This window comes from Pistacia vera, unplaced genomic scaffold, assembly GCF_008641045.1.
Source record: "Pistacia vera cultivar Batoury unplaced genomic scaffold, PisVer_v2 Contig693, whole genome shotgun sequence".
Classification (NCBI taxonomy): Eukaryota; Viridiplantae; Streptophyta; class Magnoliopsida; order Sapindales; family Anacardiaceae; genus Pistacia; species Pistacia vera.
The window spans coordinates 73,151-80,391 of NW_022196549.1; the positions used below are offsets into that span (position 1 = coordinate 73,151).

The 7,241-nt window shown below is 38.6% G+C and overlaps 1 pseudogene; it reads left to right on the forward strand.

Annotated features, from left to right (window-relative positions):
• LOC116113957 lies at positions 1-3,248 on the forward strand (annotated as a pseudogene).
• The last annotated feature ends 3,993 nt before the right edge of the window (positions 3,249-7,241 follow it).

Sequence of the window (7,241 nt, forward strand, 5' to 3'; positions counted from 1 at the left end):
ATGCAAAAACAGAGAGCTTTTTGGCGCCAAAGACCTTTCAAAAAACAAACTGAAATTCTGCTGCATTTCCAGGAAAATATCACTGCATCAACAAACTCTAACCCAGAAACTAGGCCTAGCATGAAGCAGATGATACAGTATCTGGATGGTGGTGTGATGTTACCAAATACACCACCTGGTAGCATTGTCATTGGTGAATTCACAACGCGTAACGAACCTCCTGACAATGTTGTGTCATTTCATTCACTGGTGGGAAGTAGTTCTTCTTACACAACATCTACAAATGATTCAATCCTCACAGTAGGTCGCTGAATCAAGAATTTCTTATGCAATGGCTTGATCTTTGGTCCATTCATGGCTGCGGAATGGAGAAAATAAATGCAATGGCTAAGTAAGATATTTTCTGCCTATGTAACTTCTGTGCATTTTGATAACTGTTAACATTACTTGTGTTCTAATTAAACTTAACGAAGTATTCTGTAAAATAATCTGGTTTTCTGTTTCATAGACATCATTTTTATGTTCTAGTTTGCCATTATTGGAATGCAAATGGCTCCGTATCAATGTCAGAATAGATAGCTCTTTTATAACCATGAAAATGTTGTGACCCCATAACTCAGAATCAAGAAATATGTATGTTGTAGTAGTTTTATGCAAAAGGACTCTTGGTAGGACATGACATTTATCCATCAACATTTTGGTACCTTAACTAATGCAAGGAACAGGGGCGATCCTCTAGTTAGTTTCTCTTTGGCATGTATACAATTGATTTGTCTCTTTAGCGAGTGTAATTAGAAAAGAGAAGTTTTAGATGAAACTTCCAATAATAGGATGTAAATGTTTCCTTATCTCTGTAATGCATTCACGCATTCAAATGTGTTTATAGAATTTTATATTAATTGATTACCGGAATGCAAACGGCTCCATACCAATGTCAGAATAGGTAGCTCTTATATAACCATGAAAATACTATGACTCCATTACTGAGAATCAAGAAATATCTGTGTTGTAGTAGTTGTATGCAAAAGGAGTTTGATTAAATTAATAATTCAATACAAAAAGATTAAATTTTGTCTGACATCTCTACTCATTATATTCTGCATATTTGAAATAAATAAAGTGTTGGAGATATTCTGCTAATGTAAATGAGATCTGAAGCACAAAGTAATCCATAATTTCCTTATGTTTGATTCTAACATCACCTAACAATCTCAGTCTCATCGGAACAAAAATGGGAGAAGCATTTGCGTTGAATCCAATTTATACAAAAGCCACCATCTTTGAAAGTTCCAACCTATAGAAGCAAGGCTGGCTGACTTCTAATATTGACTTGCAAATAATATTATTAAGAAAAGATACACAACATCCAAACTTTCATTTTCGGTGCACCTGTAGAGGCATTGAACAGCTCTGCGGCACATGGAGCCGTCAGGTTTTACTTTCAGTAACCACTTCCGCCTTGCAATACTCTACCTAAACTTCATGCTAAAACTGTAAATACGCAGCTATCAAGACCCTAGATTCAAAATTGTTGCTGTCAAGATGTACAAGAAATGTGGTGAGCTGTCTAATTCCCGTCATCATGGATTATACATAGGCTTGAATAGAGATAAGTTTTAAATGATTGACATCCCCGACTCTTTAAAATTAATAATACTTGAATAACATCCGAAAAAGCAAGATACTGGATTAGCATATAACAAAGATATGGTTTGTTTTCGACCAAGTGGTTGAAGAATAGGATATCTACAAATTGGTCAAATTCGTTTCTTTATATACTTGGATAGTCATGAAAAATGAAAAAATTGACTTATATTGGTTGTTAGTATTTGTTGGCAGAAGATCAATTATTTATTCTTTTTTTTGTTTTTTTTTGTGATTGGAGGTGTCCGAGTCAGTTTGCGCGTACCTCAACTAATCTCTTGAGACCCTAAAGTTGACAGCCGGATAAATCCCCTCAGTGGTCACCAATATTAGTAACTCAGGTAGATCGAACTCAAAACCTTTTAAGTAATACACCCAAGAGTCATAATTGACTGTTAAGTCACCCAGTGGTGGTTAGAAGATCAATTTTTACTTCTTCTAGAATTCATTAAGCGATGTGATTCCAGTTTAGACCCTTGAACTGAAATCCTGAGTTAGCAGGTTGACATTTTCTCCAATGTTCTTGCATTCCAAGACTACAGTATCATAGACATACATCAACATTTCAGTTTACTTTAAACAAATATTCATCTCCCAGAAATTTGAAAGAATCAAACTAGCAGCAACACCTTTTTCCTCTCCACAAAAGACATATTTTTCACCTTTTTTTAGTGATGGCTGCAGCTCTTAGATCAGTTTACGTTTGGATGCTTTTCAGTTTATCCTTTATTTGCTTGTGCTCATCTCAATATGAAAACGAGTTCATCTACAATAATGGTTTCCGTGAAGCCAATCTACAACTGGATGCAATCTAAATAACCACCCCAATGGTCTATTGCAGCTAACCAACACTTCTGAGAGGCAAGCAGGTCATGCTTTTTATCCATTCCCAATCAAATTCAACACATCTTCCCCTGAACCTCTTTCCTTTTCCACGAATTTTGTTTTTGCCATAGTTCCTGAATCGGTTAATATTGGTGGCCATGGCATGGCTTTTGTCATCTCACCTTCGATGGACTTCAGCCAAGCTACTGAAGCTTCATATTTGGGGCTCTTCAACACTACTAACGATGGCCTGTCTACAAACCACATCGTAGCGGTCGAGGTTGATACTGTAAAAAGCCCTGAATTTTATGACAGATGGAAACCATGTGGGAATTGATGTAAACGGCTTGATTTCGTATGAATCTGCTTCAGCAACTTATTATTTGAATGAAGAAGGGAAGAACAAAAGCTTGGTGCTCATGAGTGGAGATCCAATACAGGTTTGGATAGACTACGATGGTGCTGAAAAATTACTCAATGTGACTCTCTCTCCTATTCGAATCGCAAAACCAGAAAGACCTCTCATGTCAACACCCCTCAATTTTTCTGAAGTTCTCTTGGACTCTATGCATGTCGGTTTCTCAGCAGCAACTGGCACAATTACAAGTTACCATTATATTCTAGGATGGAGCTTCAACAGAAGCGGACAAGCACAAAACCTTGATTTCTCCAAGCTTCCTCCTGTTCCTGCGCACGGGAAAGCAAGTAAGAAGCCTGGACTACTGATGATTGTTTTGATTGTAGTAGCAGTGCCTGTGTTGTTGATAATAGCACTGTAGCTGCTTATATTGTATGGAAAAAGAAATATGAAGAAGTATGTGAAGACTGGGAAAGGAAATATGGTCCTCAGAGGTTCCCCTATAAGAATCTCTATAAACCAACCAAAGGTTTCAAGGACAAAGAGCTTATTGGAAAGGAGGTTTTGGAAACGTTTATAGAGGCGTCCTTCCTTCTAATGAACAAATCGCTCTCAAGAGAGTCTCTCACGATTCGAAACAATCGAATTGAATTCAATATGTCCATTCTTTCTCTGATATTTCTTCGAAATGGTCGGCTTTGCATTTTGTCTAGGTTTATCATTATTTCTCATGAGGTTTCAATGCTTTCCAATTACCGCCACATGCTTTCAGAAACCCTCAAAAACCTCCCCTCATGTTTCCAATTTCTGCAACTACCTCCTCGCTACACCGATTTCTAACACCAAGATCTTAAAATAAACGAGCAAATAAGTCATTACACAACTGAAAGAATTTAAAAGCCAAAATTTTAATACAACAAAATATTTAGAATATTTGAATTTTCAAAATAAGTCGAAAATTAGAAAAATAATTTAGTATAAAAGACATGAAATATGGGAACATGCTGATATTCATGCTGAGATCAAGCCTTTTTTTAATTTACATTTATTCTATCAATTGTTGTAATATTTTGTAATTAATATTTTATTGTACTTCCTTTACTGTATTATTTACTTGCCATTATTGTATTCACAACCATTGTATAATTTGGCTGATGTACTCATTACAAGATAACAATTAAAAAATTTTTCTCTCTCTGCTTGATATTCTTTGGCCTTCATTTCTGCCACTTTATCAAGCTTCTTCCGTAGGCATTCTTCGACAATCTTCTGCCTCTTTTGTCACCTTTCATCTCAAACTCTAACATGGTATCAGAGCATTTCTTTGCTTCAGCCCAAAATCTTTTATAAGCCACTGTTTTCCTAAACCTGCAAAACAAGGCAATAGGATTAGATTATTCTCCACCACCACTAAATGGACCCAACAAAAACACCCATAGAACCAGGCTCAGAGTCCACAACCACAAACCCAACTGGCCCAACTCATCCAACCAGCCCAAACAATCAAACCAACCCAACTCATCCAACAGGCCCAAACACCCAATTAGATCCAACCCATCAAACCGAGCCCAATTACCAACAAATCCAATTTCCAAGCCAACCCATATCCATTCGGGTTCATGGGTCAAAGCCCTAACCCGACGGGTCAAAATCCCTACCCGGTCTTCTAGATTCTTCCAACCGCCACCGGTTGATCAGAACCAAGGGATGCCCTTTTATCACCAGTTTCTGATGGATCGGAGCTTGTACTCGTTAAGCAGCCTCTAGTCGTAACCCAAAACTACGCCACCTGGGCCAGAGATTGATGTCGGCTTGCCCCAAACTGAGAATGTCCAGGAAATGTGGGCCAACATCGGTGAGATGTATGGCCGATTGGATCTCACAAAGATCTTTACTTTGTGCAAATCTCTTCTTGAAATCTGTCAGCACAACCTGCCAGTCACCACATATTTCAATTGCCTTTCGGCTATTTGGAATAAACTCGACGCTGTTGAAGAACCGATTAAAGGGCCATCATCGATTCTTCAACAGATCAAGCGCATTAAGGATCAAGAAAGGCTGATTCAATTTCTGATCGGGTTGAATGATAGCTTCATGTAGTTTCGAACGCAAATGCTTGCGACATCGCCGGCGCCATCCCTCCGACACACCTACCAATTGGCAGTGAGAGAATAGAGCCAAAGATCGGCCTCATCTGACTTACAAATCGGTAACGACGCTGCAACTTTTGCCGTCTTTGCATAGCTCCGACAGGAGAGCAAAAATGGCGACAATAAAAAGAGGCTAGGGCAAAATGGAGAAGATGAGTTTAATTTATATGGCAAGATGAACGGTCCAGATCAGGCCTCCCAATCCAATGGCTCAAAATCAATGAGCTCTTTCGGGCTCACTAATGGCACTGGCCCAAATTTCATTGTTGGCCCAATTGCTCCAACTAGCCCAGTCACATCTTTTAATCCATCTCATGGGCCATCCAAGTCCAATAAAAATTGCTATTGCGATTATTGCAAACGAAGAAACCACATGCGGGACACATGTCGCTACTGCCAATCAACTAAGTAACCTTATCACTTCTGGGAATAGCACTCCAACCCTTATGTTTAGTCCAAAACAATATCAACAGATCCTGTAGTTGCTCAATTCAACCCCACAAGCCAATACCACGACTTACGCAGGTACAATTTTTTGTTCAAATATTACTAAAAAAGATATTTGAACAATTGATTCAGGGGCCAATGACCACATAGTTTGCCATCCCGAACATTTTTCCTACACCTCCACTATAACACATACATCAGTTCGTATGCCCAATGGTACAGATGCCCCAGCCACACAATTAGGGACAGTCCATCTTAACAAGCACTTAGTCCTTCGTAATGTCTTCTTCGTTCCTAATTTCTGTTTCAACCTTATATTTGTCTCTAAATTGTGTTAAGATAATGATTGTGTTTTAAAATTATTTCCTAACAAATGTGAGTTTCAGGACCGTTCAACTGGGAGTCTGATGGTCTCGGGTAAAGTCCACCATGGTCTTTATCACTAGATAGGTGATTCTAATACAAAAACTTCTCAGTCTTGTATTACTAAAAATAAAGTTTCCTTATGTAATATTAATTTTAATAAAACTTCAATTATTTTGCATTAGCGTCTAGGGCATAATGCCTCTGTTCCACAACCTAATTGTCGTCTTGCAAAACAGTCATACACAATGTTTCCCAAACACACACCTTCCACCACATGCATCTTTTCCCTAGCCCATATGGACATATGGGGTCCATATCACACACCTAATCATGATTGATCTAGATTTTTTCTAACCATTGTTGATGATTATTCTAGGGGAACTTGGATCTATCTCATGCAATCTAAAACACAGACAATCACTCACGTTAAACACTTTTTATACATGGTCAAAACCCAATTTGATTTTTTGGTTCAACAAATTAGAACCGATAATGTCTGGGAATTCTTTAACACACATTGTTCCACCTTGTTTTCTTCTCTTGGTATTATCCATGACAGTTCCTATGTCTATACCGCTCAACAAAATGGGATAGTTGAACGAAAACATAGACACCTCCTAGAAGTTGGTTGTGCCTTAAAACACCAAGCCAACATTCCACTCACCTTTTGGGGCGAATGTGTGGTTACAGCCACCTACCTGATCAATCGAATGCCAAGTCGGGTTCTCCATGGAAAGACAACTTATGAGTTTCTCTTCGGTAAACCACCCATTATTGATCATCTGAGAGTTTTTGGGTGTTTATGTTATTCTACAAATTTGGGGGGACATGATAAATTTTCTCCACAGGTTACTCAGTGTGTATTTATGGGGTATCCAGTGCATTAGAAGGGTTATCGATTATATGATCTCACTTTAAGGAAATTTCTGGTTTCAAGAGTTGTGGTTTTCCATGAAGACTTTTTTCCATTTATAGATAGGACCACTTCTGATCAATCTTTCCAGTCTCCTCCTATCTTGATGGATCTATCCGATGACACTCCTTCAAGGTTCTATTACACCATGCATCTCCTTCAAGATCAAAGATCCTCGATGACATCATCAGAATATGATCCAGGGCCTCCTGATTCTTCTCCAAAAGAATAGCACACTAGTTCACCTCCACCTTTGGACACTGTTCCCATAATCCCTGCTCCTCCTCCGAGACGATCCACCAGGGCCACTCGTCCACCTATTTGTACCGAAGACTATGACTGTCCTACCATTCAGGGAAAAACAGGTACCCGTTATCCTGTTTCCAATTATGTTACTTATAATAGACTATCTCCTACCCACAGGATCTGTATCAGTCAGATATTAGCCCAACAGAAACCTACATGCTATTCTGATGTTGTTTCCCATGCTCACTGACGCTAAGCCATGGCCAATAAACTCAATGCTCTATCTCAAAAT